Source organism: Tympanuchus pallidicinctus, unplaced genomic scaffold (assembly GCF_026119805.1).
Source record: "Tympanuchus pallidicinctus isolate F22 unplaced genomic scaffold, pur_lepc_1.0 scaffold16, whole genome shotgun sequence".
Taxonomy (NCBI): Eukaryota; Metazoa; Chordata; class Aves; order Galliformes; family Phasianidae; genus Tympanuchus; species Tympanuchus pallidicinctus.
This window is the reverse complement of record NW_026294679.1, coordinates 20716830-20734825: the sequence shown is the minus strand read 5'-3', so window position 1 is coordinate 20734825 and position 17996 is coordinate 20716830. Positions and strand designations below refer to the sequence as shown.

At 39.1% G+C, this 17996-nt stretch overlaps 1 long non-coding RNA gene across 1 annotated transcript; it reads right to left on the bottom strand.

The window, feature by feature from the left end:
* Nucleotides 1-655: 655 nt before the first annotated feature.
* Nucleotides 656-17701, bottom strand: LOC128078022 (uncharacterized). Its single transcript, XR_008205269.1, has 5 exons — nt 13233-17701; nt 12651-12871; nt 2164-2272; nt 1726-1861; nt 656-990 (listed from the first exon to the last, which is right to left on the bottom strand). It is a non-coding gene; the product is annotated as an uncharacterized LOC128078022 (long non-coding RNA).
* Nucleotides 17702-17996: the final 295 nt, after the last annotated feature.

Below are 17996 nucleotides of genomic sequence, written 5' to 3'. Positions count from 1 at the left end.
AAGTCTTTTTTTTTTTTTTTTTTTTGAATCAAATACAGTTCTTTTAATTACTTTCTCCTCTGGGTATTTTACATAGACACCTGATTGCCTGTTAAAGCATCTTCCAAAAGCATCTTTATCTGTGATATTTTCTCCTGGGCTGGAGAGACCCACCTGTCTCCCCCCAATCTCTCCTGCCCAGAGGGAGCTGTTACACATTGTATCCCTTTCCATCATCTCTGACTGTGAACCTGACAGCTCCCATCTGCTCTGGGAATTACAGCTCCCCACAAGCAATTCATTCTTGGCCAAAGCAGGAAGCTGCAGGGCTGGGCCCACAGCTGGCCTTAAAAAGCCCAAGCTGAAGATAATTATTACACAGACTTACCCATTTCAGTATTTCTCCAACTTGCTCACTGCTGCCGCTCTTGGCTGCAGCCATTACCAAGCTGTTGTGGCCCTTCAAGAGCAATGTTACAGAAGCAAAGGATAGGATTCCTCTGCCCACGCTCGATGCCCAGTGCCATTTGAGAGGCCTTAAGGTATCCAAGACATCTGCATGGAAATAGCAGGTATGACGCAGGACCTAAGGCAGACTGACACTCCACCAGGGTGGCAAACAGATGCCAGGCAGGCTTCGCTGTTCTAGGAAAAAACAACTTTGGATACCAGTGCTGAAGCAAACAAGTTCTGCCCACACTGTTTAATTTCCCTGATTTCCTTTATTATTGAGGGCCTTTCAGAGGATCACTTGTGTTGATCACACACTTCACATCCTTCTTGTCTTGGCTGCATTAGTCTAACAGACTTTAATTGCCTGCTGCTACATTTGATTCCAGTCACTGCACGGTGCCTTAAGTTTCATTGTTCCTGCTTATTCTACCCATCTCATGTCCTGCACTCAATGACTTCTTCTGTGCTGTTACCTCTCCTAATAACTTTAGGGTTATTATGGTATCTACAGTAGCCTCTGAGGCTCAGGCTGTTGGTGGTTGCTTCATTTCCTAATAGCTGTAAAAAAAAAAAAAAAAAAAAAGATATCAATAATGTTTGCTCCAGACATCAGCAGACATGCTGTCCCTAGACTCCAAGACCTGTATCCAAGCACATGTCACTGTCTGAAGCACGGGAGTATTTAGCATTTATGAGGTTCAAAATAACCAAGCCAACTCCCCTTCTTATCTGTCTAACACTATCACAGTTTTTTCAGCTGACTCTAATACCAATGCCATCTGTCTATGCTCTGTATTTTCAGGGACGTAAATCTTGGACTTGAGTTTTAAATTGCCCTAAAATATTCAAATTCCTAAACAAGGGGTATGAGGACCTTCTCACTTGGTCCCAGGGAGTAAAGCATGTTATAACTCAAAGCCTGTGCCTTCAGTTTTCTGATCACTGTTCTTGCCTGTGCCTCTTCCAGAAACTGGATTACTAATCTACTGTGGCCATACAGTTTCTTTCATTAGAAATGAACCACTCTGTTCTGACCTTTTCACAGAGCTGGACTGGAATTTCATGAGGCATTTCTTGTCAATCACTATATTCTTTTCACAGCTTGCACTGTTCCGTGTATGACTGCAACTGGGTGTTCTTGCCTGGCCTGCAGATACATTTCCTGGCTCATCTCAGGCATGTCTCTATCCCCAGGTGTGAAATATGTATCCACTGCATGATCTCAGCTCTTAAATCTCCTGGGATTATCATTTAGTTCCACTTAAAACAAAATCCATGCAGTTCTTCACTCACTTCCTAGAGGGGCTGGGAGAAGGCACAAGCTTTTGTGGTGCTTGCTCCTCACTCTCTGAAGGGCCATCAGTTGCAAGTTGCTTTACTGTCTGTCACACACCATGCTGTTCTGTTGGACATCTTTAAATTGCTCTATCTGAAAGAGAAAAGTTGGTGGTAACTTTCAGCCTCATCTCCCTGTTCTTCATACATCAGTGAATCCTCCAGTCTGCATATTCACACCAGAGATGTTTGTCCCCTTCCTCCAGCATCATCAGCTTCAGATTCTCCACAGACTTGTAATGCCTGCTCCACACACCACCACCTTCTCAAAACGCCCGTTTTTCTCAACTTTGAGCATTTTCACAAGATCACGCTCTCAGCAGTATTTCCTTAGAGGACTTTTCCAGTCCTGTACACATGCAATGTGTTAAAAAGTACTGAACATCCTAACCATACCTTGGCTCTGGGGCATTTCCACACTGTTCTCAGTGGTCAAGAAATGTCCAGTGTGACAGATTCATAGTTTGGCTGACTTTCAGCCTAATGGTAAAACTCCAGCATCCACCTAGAAGAATCATCACAGATAAACATCATGTCCTTTAATTACCTATTATTTGACATCTCTTTCCCACAATATAGATGTCCCCAGTTACAGCATTAGTGGCTACAGGCCCAGTACTCAGGTAACATTTAACATCCCAGTTTCAGAGCCGACATTGTCAGGCCCCTGAACAGCTCTTCCTCTTCCGCATGCTACAGTAATCGATTCCCTGATTTCCTGCTTAAGTCTTTAATCAACTACCCATCATGATGGGATAAATCCACAGAAAATAATCCGTGTACAAAAGACACAAAAGGGAGCAGACAGAATGAAGGTACATACCCAGCCCAAGCCAGGCGATTACTCCAACTCTGCCAATTAAATTCACATTGTCATTTTGCTAGTTTAACAGTAAGTATCTATTTTGCATTCAGTTCTTTGATTCCGAGCAGATGTATTCATTCTTACTTTTTAAACTATGTCACCTTTCCTTCAACGTGGGCTTAGGTTAATAAACCATACATCAAGCACTACTTAAAAGCTGGCTTCGTAGAATGATAACTGATGAGGGAATTGCTTTTAATTACTGTACAAGTGAGTAGATAAAAATCACAGCCCTAATAATCAGCTCCAGAAACTGACAGCAGCAAAGTCTCACATTTCAAATGTGGATTATTTTTTCTTTCAGCATTCAGCTACAGAAGGCAAATGTTAGTGGTTGGATCATCTTCTGTAAGCAAGCCAAAGTTATATGTAACATTTTTGGATGCTAGCAGGACATAGTTCTGGCAAAACAGAAATAAGGGTAACATTAAAGATTAGTGCAAGCTTGGAAAGGAAGAAAAGTGCTTTTCTCAATCCAGATTTTAGGAAGAACGATCATCTCACCTACATCTGCTGCTAAAACTTTTAAAGTCCAAGGGCAGTGAAAACAAACAACTTACTTGCTCAGCTATCAAGACAGAGAGAGCATGAGGCTTCCCAGATTGCCTTCAAAACCAGCAGCATTTGGCCCATTACCATCCACACCAGGCTAATGTATTTTTAATAGTTCACCTCCTAAAGAGATACTGCAGGCCATGAGATGCAAATGAGCCAGCCAGAACTGACTGAGCTTGTGCTATGAGAAATTTCAGGGGAGGATGAAATAAATGAATGTAGGATTACAAACTGGGTTTGGTGCTCTAGTGAGAGGAGAAAAATGTGCTCACGAAGCCCAGTAAAACTTTCTTTTCCTGGTTTATTAGGTGTTTGCAAAGAAGTCTCAGTTGCAAAGTATGACATGTTCTTTTTCTGAAGACTCATCTACAGCACAGAGACTCTGATAAATAACTGCTTTCTTTCGTAGCCAAGTATGCAGCGTATGGGAAGCTGAGGCTTGCATTATGGCTTTGCTAAAACATTAGACGCATGAAAGCTGCCATGTGAACTCCATTTTGAATGTATTTCAATGCAGGTTTTAACAATAGGAAAAATAAACACTTAGCAGCTCAGGAAACCAGAATCTAAAATACTGTAGACATGGTTTGTTTATTTGTTGCTTTCCTGCTATAGATCAGCCTGTCAGGATACCTCCTTTATGTAAATATTTAAAATCTACAACAAAACAATTCGGATAGGAAAAAAACAAAACAAAACAAAAAAACTCTGAAAAGGAGAGAAGAAAAGGAGGATGCAGAGTTTTTTTATTAAAAAAACACAGATGTGGCTCTCTTTGGATCTATTAAGTGTATTCTTTGTTGAAAAAGAGAAATACTCTGATTGTAAAGGTGCTATATGTAGTGAACAGTACTTAGCTCCTTGAAACCACATGTTCGATAGATTCAAAGTTACCATATTCCTTTTTTTTATTGTGGTTTTTTTTTTCTTTTTTTATATGAGGCAATAATTTTAGCTCTCAAAAGTCCACATGAAAAACTGAAAATCCAGGATTTAAAAACTAAAGAAGTTCAGAATAGTAGTCATCTGGAAGTCTCTTCTTTTCATGTCGGTAAAGTATAATGTTACTTCACGCCATTTGGCTGCAAATGTAAATTACACCTTTTTTCAGTTGTTAGGACAGGATAGAAAACCACATAATTCTAATGAGTCATAAATGTTTCACCATTTTTTTTCTTCATTTAATTCATATGGTGCCAACACCTGTGAAAACAATCAGCATCATAGCTGTGTGCTCTACTTAAATTTGCTGTAGGGTATGCTTGAGTAAAAGCTTTTATATCTCATGTCTCTACATTATTAACAACATGATGCCCTGAATCATTCTATAATTTAAGTATGCTCATTTCATTCTCAGCTATTTTATTAGGACTAGAAAAGATGCTCAAAGACTCTGACAGTCTTAAAAAAGAGACACAGACACACATAACTAGGCTTGATCCTTACTGTAACAAAATATCTATAACAAGATCTTCACATTATTTTTTATGTGCTTTGGCAGTTTTGCACCTTGAATTACAAATCTAAACTGTTAGTACAAGAGCCATATTACAAAGCTTTCTCCTAAAAGGCTTTGCAACCATTGCTCTAAGGTGAGTTCATTTCATGAGAGCAACATCTGCACTGAACTGAATTTTAAGCTATTGCTGAAGGAAAACATCTTGTTTTCCAATGGGAATAGAGCAATGGTTTGATACTGGAGTTCTGGAGTCACTAGATGGTGACTCCATACACATTGGTAACACTTCAGTGTTGCTTTTGTCATAACTGGGCAATGGGGGGTTATGTTAGTAAATAGTGGAGGCAGACCAGCTAAAGATTTTCATGAATACTAAGAGTGAAATTTACGAACACACTTCACTGTTTAAAGAATCAATGTAGTGACTAGAACAGAAAAGAGTGTCAATCCTATTGACTTTCAGTGAAGGTCAGCTCTCCAACCATCTTAGGAATCCTTGCTAACCCCATTTGTCATCCACCTAGCCTTAAACAACTTCAAACTGAACAACTTGCAAAGGGCTTCTACCTACCATTTTATAATAAACATAAAGGTACTGAGCTCTTCAAGCATTTCAATTAGATTATGGCTCAAAAATCCTCTACAAAATTCTCCTATAACCATACAGCTTAAGAAAAATAGATGAGTGAGCATAGTATGTTAAGCTGGAAGGTGTAGAGACCATGATCTGTCCCAAAGAGATCCTTTCCCAAAACATGTCCAGAGAGTACATTCCAGTCTTGTAGTTTATTATGAGTAACCATCCAAGGTCAATTTGTGATCAGGAAGCAGGCCAAGGCTTAGCTGATAAGTGCTCCAAGCAAACTGTTTGGAGTTGTGATTCACTGCAATAACTTCCACTGTAATCTAGAGGTGGAAACATACTCCATGCAGTTTAGATGAGGAAGCTCACATGCTGAGAGCACTACTGCCTACAGAATTTTGGGTGAGGACTTAGAATGTCACAACTTAACAACATGTCAACCAGGATAGATAGATTAAAGCTTGTGAACAGCAGCCTTCTCTGCAAAGAAGCTTGATCCTGTCTGCATACATGAGCACAACTGAAGGGCTCAGCTAATTGCTCCCTGCTATAACTACTTCAACACCACACACCACCGCCAGTCTGGGCAACTTGTTCCAGCGCCTCACCACCCTTATAATAAAAAACATTTCTCTTGTATCCAATCTAAATCTCCCTTCTTTTAGTTTGAAAACATTTCTCCTTGTCCTGTGTCCAACACATCCCGCTAAAGAGTCTGTCCTCTCCTTTCTTATAGGCCCTCTTTAGATACTGAAAGGCAGCTATCAGGTCTTCCCAGAGCCTCTTCCAGGCTTTCAGCTCTCAGCCCCAGCTCTCTCAGCCTGTTCTGTAGGGGAGGCGTTCCATCCCTTGGATTATTTTTGTGGCCCTCCTCTGGATGCACTCCCACAGGTCTATGTCACTTCTGTACTGAGGACTCCACATCTGGACACAGTACTCCATGTGAGGTCTCACCATTGCAGAGTATAGGGGCAGGATCATCTCTCTTACCCTGCAAGCCATGCTTCTTTTGATCTGACCCAGAATATGGTTTGCTTTCTCAGCTATAAGGGTACATTGCTAAACTCACATGCAGCTTGCCGTCCATCAGTACCCCCGAGTCCTTTTTGGTAGGATATGTTCTATCCCTTAATCTCTCATCCTGCATTGATAGTGGGGGTTGCTATGACCCAGGTGCAAGACCTTGTACTTGCCTTTATTGAACCTTATGAAGTTCTCAAGCTTGTCTGGGTCTCTCAGGATGGCATCCCATTCCTCAGATGTGTCAGCTGCAAGTTTGGTGTCATCTGCAAATTTGCTGAGGAGGGCACTCAATCCCAATGTCGATGAAGATGTTAAAGAGCATCAATCCTATTAATGACCCCTGAGGGACACTACTTGTCACTGGTCTCTGCCCAGACACTGACCCATTGACTGCCGTTCTCTGGGCACCATCTTGCAGATAGTTCCTTGTCCATTGAACAGTCCACCCACCAAATCCATACCTTTCAAATTTAAGGAGGATGTTGTAGGGGACTCTGTCAAAGGCCTTACCGAAGTCCAGACAGATGACATCAGTGACTCTTCCTTTGTCCATTGATGCAGTTATACCATCATAGAAGTCCACTAGGTTGGACTAGGCATGGACTAAATCAGGCAGGACTTGCCATTAGTGAAGCCATGCTGGTTGTCTCATACCACCTCCTTCTCTTCCACAGGACTTACCATAGCTTCCAGGAGATCTGCTCCATGATATTCCCTGTACTGAGATGAGGCTAACAGGTCCCTAGATCATTTTATTCAGTCTTCTTAAAAATGGGTGCAACATTGCCTTTTTTCCAGTCCACAGGGACCTCAGCTGTCTGCTGAGACTTTTCAAATTTCATCCAGAGTGGCTTGGTGACTACATCAGCCAATGCCCTGTAGACTCTGGGATGCATCTCATCAGATGCATCTCATCCCATAGAATTCTGGATGTTCATATTCTTCAAATGGTCGCGAACCTGATCTTCACTTACAATGAGAGGGATTGCATTGTCCAGTTTCACCTCTTTCTAACCTTATTCCTTTTGGTCTTCCAGATATCATTTTGAAAGCTCAAACATAAATCCATGCAATTTAGACAAAAATGATCTTCACCTTTATTGGGAAGAGGCTATCCTAGAAGAATTCATTCAGGAAGCCATTCAACATAGGGCTGTGCTTGTTTTACATTCTTCAATTCTCAGTAGTTTATTCAGTTGAACATCTGTTTGATTTGAATTTCTGCTAAGATGTTTAAAAAATAAAATTAAAAATTTCACTAACATCATTCTCTGCATTTTTGAAGACATCCAGACTTCCTGATCACTACATTGTCCATGATAAGCACCATTTTCTATGGTGCTATACATTCATTTTTAACTTTGAAATGGATCAACAAGGGAACAATCATTCTGGCTGAAAATAAACTTAATTAAATGAATTAAAATGCAAAAGCTATCTGAAGCTAAGGGGTGCTGAAGCAAGGGACAGAACAGAATGAGCTTTCTTTCTGAATATAATTTCAGTTCCTGAAATGCACTGGTAAAAATTGAAATTTTACTTATGGTGAAACTCATTTTCCTGACTCTACACAGCAAATCTTTCTTAGTTTCAATTCTTCCACTGTAAAGGCAGCTTCTGTGCTAGGAACTTTAGGAGGACAGTCCTGAAATGTTATTAATGAGAACTTACTGAACACTTCATATTTGATGTAGGTGCACTCTGCCTCCTAATGGAAGTCGCATGTGTTTTTCCCCTAAGTATGCACTAGTAAGTAATGACCCATCATCAAGCACTGACTGATGACAATTGATCATATAGTCATCTACAGCAGTAAAAAAATTAGAGTAATCTCTCAGGAGAATAATCAGAGAACAATTTTCCAGGGCCACTACTACAAAGAGGATTGCTGAAGAAGAAAACAGACTTAGACTTCACTCTAGATTTTCTTTTCTCTCCCGGTTTTCATTTTATATACAAGGTTTACATTTGTTTTTAAAATATTTTATGAGGCAGACTGAAATGTTAAGGGGATTAAGGAATGGGAGACAGACTCTTTCACCTCCAAGCCTTCAGTTCAAATCCGGCTTGGGTTAGTAATGAACAAGAAGTATTTACCATTGCTGCTCAGTGTCTATGCAAAATGGATTGGTGGTTCTGGCTCAGTTCCCAGCAATAAATGTGCATGCCACAACTGGCAACTCCGTTGCCATTCTCAGCAGACAGAGCCAAGAATTAAATGAAGCATGGGAAGCAGAGTTACCTCTCCTCCACTACCGGCTAGGGTGGAGGCATGTTGGCAGGAGAGGCCTTCTCTGCTGCTGCCTAAACTGGGTTGTGCCATGGATTAGCACAAAGACATCAGTATCATGGACTGTCAAACTAACACCTTTTTCAGGAAGTTAAGTTACTAATTTTCTGGGGGAAAAAAAAATAATAATAATTTAGATGTTTCTTAGTGTGATATAGATTGGTGATTCAGAACCGACTATTCTTCCTTACGTGAAAGTGTAGATTAACCTGCCATTGTAAAGAGATTGAAACTTGATGTAAATGCAATATATTCCCACTACATAAGGCTTCTTTGTCCTGCCAAGGGCATGGCCCTAGGACAGAAAAAAATCAGAGCTTTTTTCTTTCCAGCAATCACATGACAGATCGTTTCTCAGGCTAGGATACTTTGACTCATTGACACCACAAGCCACTAGACCAGGAAGTTTGTTTTTCCTTTTACCATAAGCTTAGAGTAATTCCACTGAAATAAATGGAGTCAACCACCCACACAGAAAAGCTTAAAAGGGAGCAGAACATGCCCTATTCTTTGTAAGGCCAGTACTGGAATGAAAATGTGACTGGTACTGTTAGCACTGAAATTGTAAAATGCCACTGCGCTGCTGTTCTGAGGCAATCAGCACTATCAAAGGAAGGGTACCAAATATCCATATATAAATGATGACAGCAAGCAAGGAGTGCAGCCTAGGCCCTTAGCCTTGAAGTGACTTAACCACTGAAAAATACTAGATTAAAAACACATTTATTTTTTTTTTCTAAAAATAGCAATATGGTTTGAGAAAATAATTATTTCAGTCCATGCAGCTAGATAAATTCATGGTGATCCTCATTAAATTTTTCCTAGGATATTCACTGTGGACCCTAAAATTTCCATGGATTTCAACACTTTATTTACCCATATTTTATTACCATTGTAAACATAATTATCACAGCATCTTCATGCTGAAATTGATAGATTTTGTTACTTGCTTGTCAAGATGCTCGTATTCACTGTACTCAGTCATCACACCGACCTAGAGACTGATGACTGTGCTAGTCTATTAATAAAAGTCTATTACAGTACGTTGATGCTACTCCTCTCAAACATTATTAATGCAAGCCTTGCAGTAAGAGACATATTTTTAACTTGCAACAACACAACGAGGCCTATTTCATTACTATGATTAACCCTTGTACATCTTATTCAGACTGTCCGTTCTTAACCATGAAGAACAATCAGAAAGTCTTTTCACTTGTTAGTTTTCGTTGTCCTAAGAAGGCATTGATGACACAGCCTGTTTTCAAAAGCAATTGGTGATTTTCAGTACCTATGCTTAAGGCTAATTAAACTTTGACAATATAAAGTGCAGATGATATTATGAAATGCTGAGTAGTCACATTTTGAAAATAAAAAGATTATAAGTTAGCAATTCAAGAACAGAAAGACCCAAAACTAGTCACTGATTATTAAAATCTTGTGTTAGAGTTCAACTGGCAGGAGCCAATGCATGAGAGCTATTTCTCTGAATAGTATGAGATAGAGCAAAAACCAAAAAACATTTTGAAAATTGCTCAAATTCCTAAAAGCAATATGCTTGTGGCTGTGTATTTTTTAGATGGTCCTCTAGGGCAAACTTTTTGCCTTCTTTCACTGGAGTTTTAGTCTGATTCAAAGCCATTCACATCAAAATGTGTTGATGCTGCTGAAGTAACCAAGTTATTAATAGCTGAGACACATTTGATTCTTCAGAGATCTGGAAAAAAAAACCAACAACAAAAAAATATCCAGCCTGCAAGTGAGGTAGACAACAAATGGGTAAATTTTGGGTAAATTTAAATGGTAAAACCAACTAACTTATTTTGCAAGCAGCACTTGAAAAAGTCTGTAGGGACAGAAACGGCATAGTGACTTAATTAATCATAGTTTTAGAAGACCACTCCTGAAAATGACAAATCTTCTGACTCAGACCGTCAAAATGCTTACAAAGCATTTAACTTCAAGATGGGAGCAATGCCTTACAGTTTTCTTTGATGATACTCACTTGTAGCAGTCCTGCATAAACTTAATGGTTTCACCGAGTATGAACAACCTTATAAAAAACCTACAAGGTAACTTATACATCAGTCTTTTCATTTGGATAACAACTCTCATTTTCCAGAAAATCTAAGTTCAACAATCACAACAAGGATTATGAAGCTTAGATTCTCAGCTTGCAGAAACCACTGGTCCTCGACTGACTGTAACAGAGCCCACAACTCATTGAAGTCACAGCCTTGGGACCCTAAACATTGCTGTTAGTCCTAAACTTTCAAAGACTGATGACTTGGAGCTGAATCAAAAAGGTCATGCTGGATTTAGTGGAACCGGTTTAAGGAGTTACCTTTCCCAGCTGTCTGCAGCTGTCCCTCACCAGCTGAAACAGAGCCACTGGAAAACAATATGGCCCAACCCTCATCAATACAGCTCACAGCCAGTACATTAATTTAACTGAAAACAGCCAACAAACTGTGACAGTTGATAAACTGGCACTTGTCCGCACATCCTGCCTCTGCTAATAAGGTGGAAACCTCTGGTAAAGTGGCATGGATGGAGGGTACTCTTTCCTCCAACTCAACAAAGACCAATAGCATTTGTTTTCCAGGGTTCTGATGTTGTTCAGAGTGGAACTATACACTGAAAGAAGAAACTGCATTTAACATTTTTTGAGGGAATGCAGAGGGAGTATTTTCTACATTTCGTGAGGCAGTGAATGGGAAAGAAGTGGTATATATACAGTACTCCTTGTAATTTTAATTCACATTGCCCATTCTCAGTGAATAAATCTTGTTAAACCTTATCCTCTCAGAGACCATCTGGATGAAAACCATTCAGGAAACATCACCATTGGTACAAGAAGTTAAATCTCACCATAAATCTCAGCATGTCAAAGCCAAGCATGCATGCCTTAAAGAAACTCTGCAGCTGTGACTTGCTCAGAGCTGTAGACACGTATGTGCAAACGGTGACTCCCAAGAAACAAATTGTTATGTTTCAGTAACTCTTAAAAACAAATGAAAGCAAATTCAAGGATTTTCTCATTTTCAGATGTCTTTCACTTCTTCTTTTTTTTTTTTTATGTAAAGGAAATGAAATCCTTTAATAAAATCCACGTAAAATTTACTAGCTTGTTGGAATGGTACAGTCTCAAATGATCACCACCCTTGTCCTTATTTTTCTCTGATTACTTGTCTTTCTCTTCCAAAGTACACTTGCTAATGTGGCAAACTACGCTCACAATTGGAAATCATGATTACTTTGCTCTGTAATCTGATTGCCTGTATAGTTAGACACCTGCCTTCCTGGCAAATTTCTTTATGATAACGGTATGAGCAGGCTGGCCTTTTAAATGCCATATACAGTCAAACAGCTTTGATGTCAGCTCAGTGAGAACACAATTTTTATCCAACAGCAGATATTTTTCCCTTTCTCCACCCCTAAGCCTAGTGTAATTGTTTTTACAGAAAAGGCTCTCACATTTGATTAACCAATTAAAAAATTTGAAAAAACAAAAAGCAAGACTTGCAAGTCAGTCCATCCAGTATGTGAAAAACTGGAAGAACTAGGAGACCTAATCTGTGCTCAATATTTCGACCAAGAAGATTACAGGGACAAATGCAGATCTAGTAAAACAAAAAGGTGAAACAAAAATTCATTTCTTTTTTAATCACTTATTTCCCTAAAGGAAAAAAATCTGAGATGTTTGGAAAATGACTGAAATAATTCATATTTGGTAATTAAAAAAAAAAAAAAAACTTCTAAAAAATTCAAAAGAAGCTTATTTGGAAATATTTTTCAAGTAAGAAAAACATTTTTATGCACATTACAGGAAGATCATTATGTTTTCATTAAAGAAATGAGTTTTATTTAACTGAAACAGAATTTTGTTCCATTTTCTGAATTCTGAAAAAAATTAATTCAGGTCAACTGCAGATCAACCCAAAATTATTGTTATACATACATATTTATTTTTAGAACTGACAGATAACAATCATCCACTTTTGCATAACAGAAGTAACTCAGGAGCCTGGGAATCGATTGCTTAGACATGCTACCAGATTTCAAAGAAAGTCTCATTGCCCCAAGAAATATTTGAGATATATCAACATACCACAGTTGACGAGTGGTATTTTCTCCAGTAGCTGTAAAAGTTTCTTGATGATTCAGCTGAGATCACTGGCCCTCACTCCTGAATTAAGTATAGGCCATCCTGGCTTATTTTTGCGAGAAACTTCAGTTCTGTGAAGCCACAAATCACCACCACAAAGAATTAGCTGCCATCACAAAGCAGATTTGGCTCTCGTTTGCTAACTCAGGTTCTGGCTTGACCACCTATAGATGAGAAGAGATTGATTATCCTTGACAGTAATAGGTGCTACCCAGAACAGCAAAGACTGCACTGGCAGCTCACTGTGATTGAAAGCAATCCATCCTTTCCTCACAAATGCAGAGATATTTGCTAAGAACTATCAGCCTCCCACTAATGTTGTCTGGACCCCAGCAATTGAGCTACCATACATGGTTGCCTACAAACTGTAGATTGAGCTAATCATATCCCCTGTAAAGGAAACATTTGCTAGCAAGCATGAAAGATGACCAGCAATGCTTTGGTGCCATGCAAGGTGGGGAGCTGAGGAAGGGGTACTGGTTTAGACTGATCCCACAGCCAACAGACAGGGACACACAAGCTGACCTGCATGTTGGAGGTGCGTATCACTTTCCAGCATCAGCAGCAGAGCCTTGGGCAATTGGTGTCAGGTGCCTCAGTAATGTGCTTACAGTCAGGTTGCTGGAATCGAGGAGCAACTGTAGTGAACCTAAACTGTTTCATCCCATAGCTGCATCTTATAAAACAAATGGCATATACTTATGTTTTGGTGGAAGTGATAACAGTATAAAAGTTAGTATGTTGGATCTAAAGCTGGGATACTATTACTGTTGCAGAAATCTGGATGGTTTGATGCGTCTTTCAACTTCACTCCTATAGCTATACAATGCTACACAACTGAACAGGTCATGTGAAATTATGTTCACTTTCCATGGAAGCTTCTCTCAGAGTTAGCCACTACTGGAAGCAAGATAGCAAATCTGCTATGCCAGTTTGCTCCTATACAGTAAATCAGTCGGTCCTTTGGCAAATAGTGCATATACTGATTTTTCAATGCACAGTACAAGGAAAGGATGACTCAAACTGAGTTTCACAGGTGAAATTCAGATGAATTCAGATACATTCAAGCCCTCTCAATATTCCCATATGCTTGACTCAAGTTCAAACATTTAATTGTCAACTCTAAACAAAAGCTTCCAATGAAGAAACAGAGGAGAGGATTGTGAACTCTGCTTTCCTGCACTACAGACTTGAGCACTGTTGTTGCTTTATATATATACACACACACACACACACACACACATATATATATAATCTGTCATTTGTACTTTTTCATACTAAAGGTGACAGTCTAATTCACGTATGACCAACACCCATAAATCATGTTGGGGGGAGGAAATATTCATAAATCCATATCAAACAGCACCCAAATTATGACAAATGACATGGCAGTCATAAAATTGCACAAGCACAACTCACCAAGTCATTAATTTCATGGCCGTGGAAAATAAACAGACACATTTTTTTCGCAGCCCTAATAAATTTTAAAAAACTCAAAGAATGGTCCATCTGCTTCGAATAATTTTTAATTTCCTATTCTGTCTCGTTCCCATTAGCTATTCCACTGAGATATTTGCTAAATTCTTTCATTTGCCTCCTCCCATCTGTATTCAATTACTCTATTCCCAAATAGAGTTAGTTTTTCTTTCTCCTAAGCACAGTACAAAATATCCCCACCTGTACCTTAAAGCAAATGTTATGTGTGTTTTATTATCTGTTAGACTCTATGAGTCATTCTAACTCGATTGCCTGTGCTGAAAGACTTGGAGGGCAATCTGATTTTGATGTTTTCTGGCTTTGGTGAAAAACACCTGCCTGATTCTCATAGCTAATCTATTAACATGGTAAATGCCTCAACAGATGTTCTAGAATCAGCTAGGGATCAGGGTCTGTCCTCGTGACAGCGTCCGCTTGTAAGCTTGAAATATTTAAATGTTCAGAGATCAGAGGCCAATGATGTGTTTTGGGTACAAGCTTTCACTAAATCATATTTTTTCAGGCAGTCCCTGGAGTGCAATCCACATACAATAAGTGGCTGGAGCGTTCTGACTGAGCAGGCCAACAATATAGGCCTCCTTGAACTTTGAAGGGACATGAATTTCAAGGCAGGACTGGCTTCTTCTAATGAAAAATGGAACAAATTTTTGACTGCAGTGAAGTCGTTCCCTTTTAAGCTACACGTTTTTTTCCAGTTCCTTTCCTTTCTTCCTAATGAAACCCATTAAGAAAGTATAAACCTTGGCTTTGAGACCTGTCTTTCCAAGGATAACTTAATGTCTCTGAGGAACCTGTTCTAAGCTGTCATGCTCTGTTTGGGTCAACACTGCTCTGCATGATTCACTTACTGTGTGCCTGATGCTCCACCTTGTTATGCTGGTTTTAAGCCAGGGCTGTTCTACTGACTTAAAACCATTCCACTCTATAGCAGCCTCTCAGACTCCACAGACTGGCTAGGACTGCTGGACCAGACCAATCCCTTGAGAAGGCTTTATTTTTCCATTGGAAGGGTGGGATAGATGCATGACATCAGCGTCAAGGCCACGTGAATTCTCATTTTGCAGGTCAAGGCAGTTTTCTAATCAAGTAGTACCATCAGAGAAGCACAGTGGGAACACAAAGACTCAGAACATGGCAATAGCTGTCCCCTCTGCTTTCCAAAATAGTGCCTTGTCAATCAAAGCTGGATCTGAAAGGCTAAAAGAATTTGTAAGTTTTGTGAGATTCTGTACAATCTTGTTTCTTGTAAGAAGTGCTCAGATTAGTTAGAAAATGCTCCAGCATAATTAATTTGAAATGGCTGCAAGTTTCCCTGCAAAAATTTCCTCAGTGAGATCACATGAACATCAGAACAATTAGAAATCAGAACATCTTCCTCTGATCTTCGCTTACCACTCGACTCTGATCACTTTGCTTGCCCTTCATTTACCTCCACTTCTTCATCTGCTAAATCAGCTGTATCATCGCAAACTTACTTCACTGTTTTGAAGCTTAATTAGTTAATGTTTGTAAAGTGTTTTGAGATCAATACAGTATTATTACTAATGTATTCAAAATCTCATCGCTGCTGCTATTTGCTCTTGGATGCTTGACAAGGCGGCTCACTGTTCCACATCTTCAGTGATCCTCAGAAGCAGCTTTGCTGTTAGAGCTCTCATATGAGCGATCAGCAGATGGAGTTGGAGGAGTGAAAAGAAAAATGACTGATTCATATGGTTATTGCTATTACACATTCTGCTGTCTCAAAGACAAAACAGAAAACATGAAGAGAAGGTTAATAACAATTACTTAAGCATTTAAAGGAAAATACTGAAAGCACAGTGAACATGTTGTCTCTGAACTTTCTGTGGAAGTGCAACCACTTGTATTAGACTTCAAGTCTGACAGGCATTGGAGAAAGAGTCCAAATGTGAGATGAAAATTTGTTAGAAAAGAAAGGATCATTGGAAATGGAGTTCCCATCTGGACCACTGGTAAGAACCTCAGTACCTTCACTAAGAAGAAAAAGGAGATATTTCTGTTAGTAAGCAAGCGTGGAGGAATTGACCATAGCTCACCAAGTGAGAATGGTTTCTTCTTTTGTTTTACAGGCTGTATCTCTAATGAAATGCAAATTCTCTCCTGTCTCTGAGGGACTAAATAATGGAACTGGCTACTGGAAAGATATGATAAAGTTTGACTTTAAAGAACAATTTCTGCAGAATATTCTTTATTGACAGATGTGTTCACAGACATTTTCAAAGTGGTATGCTTTTAACATATATGTTTTTATTCAAGTACTGAGACATGTGCTGGCCCTGACCTACCGGCACAAATGAGGACTTGACCTGAAAAACTAGCTATGGACTGTGCTTGCAAGAAAAACACTCAGGATAAAGGTGAGCTAACAAAATTGACTTTAAGACACATATTGCTATTCACATAGAAAATCTGACACCAGAGATAGCAGTAGTTTGATCAGTACATGTTCCAGAGGAATTAAACATGGCAAATAAAAACTTAAAAAAAAAAAAAAATTTATTACCTGGTGCAAAACTCAAAATTATCCCTGGACTCAAGCACATTTGCATACTTACAGTCCTCTTCTGCAAAGACTAGATTTTGATTTAGGCCTCTTTCTTACACAGCATATTTTAAAACATCTTTATCCGTATTCTGCACATTTTTTCTTTAGTAAGCACTTGGAAAAGGCTATCTTCAGGAATGAGAAAGGGAATATAACACATTTTTCAGACTAGATGCAGCTCCATTGGCACAAGCTGTGTTACATTTGTAGATCCTTTAGTACGAATAGGGATACACAACTTGTAAATAGAGATTAATTAAATAAGATGTTATTATAGATGTCCACAGCAGAGGGTGCTAAGATTAAAGAGAACTGACCATAGAGTTAAGATCTGGGGCAAAGGAAGCAGATTCACAGCAAGTAGTAAATGGAAGTTGGTTCATTAGTCGCACTGTAAGGGCATCATTTGATTCTTCCTTAATGCTGTGTATGTTGCTTTTTTTCTTCAAGTCAGGCTTTTCATAAGAAAGGAGGCACAACACCACAGCAGAAAAAATGACCCTTGGTTTCTTGCATCAGTAACATTTTCTCAAAAATTAGATTGAGCACACATACTTCTAAGAGCAAACTATATCAAACAAATAAGACAACTAATGCTCTCCTACACTGTCATTTTTTTTAACCCCAGAATTCTTTTAATCAGTCTTGAGAAGATACATTTGTCTCATGCCAAAACCAACCTAAATTAAGAAAGAGCAGCAAATTCAGAAATACTTCTGCCAATGAAACTGGCTATTACTTAAATGAAATTGAAGTATCTTACTGATAGCTTAGATTCCATTGTGTTTCAGTGAAAACACATCCTTAAGTTTAGTGTTGCATAAAAACATTATTACATTAAGCTTGTTATTTGAAAACAAACTGTTTCAGAAATATTCTGCTACCAGAGACATGTTTGGCTTCATGTCTGTGGAGATGACTGAACATCTAATTAAAGCTCTCTGTCTCTATACCTACCTTCCCATTGGTTTTCACCGACTTAAGTTTGATTGTAGGGCAATGAAAAGAAGGGAAGAGGCAAGAGATGAAACACCGACAGCTCTAATTTATTTGTCTGAGGACCTGGAAAGCTTGCATGTTTGAGAAGGATTACCAGGTCTTTGGATAGTGATTCCTGCTGAACTCAGAGCAGGAAAAAATGAATATTTTTACACTAGATGAAGCACAGTGTCCTCTATCAGCAGTTCACAATCTTCTCCACAGAAAGTTCTTCCCAATTCTCTGTT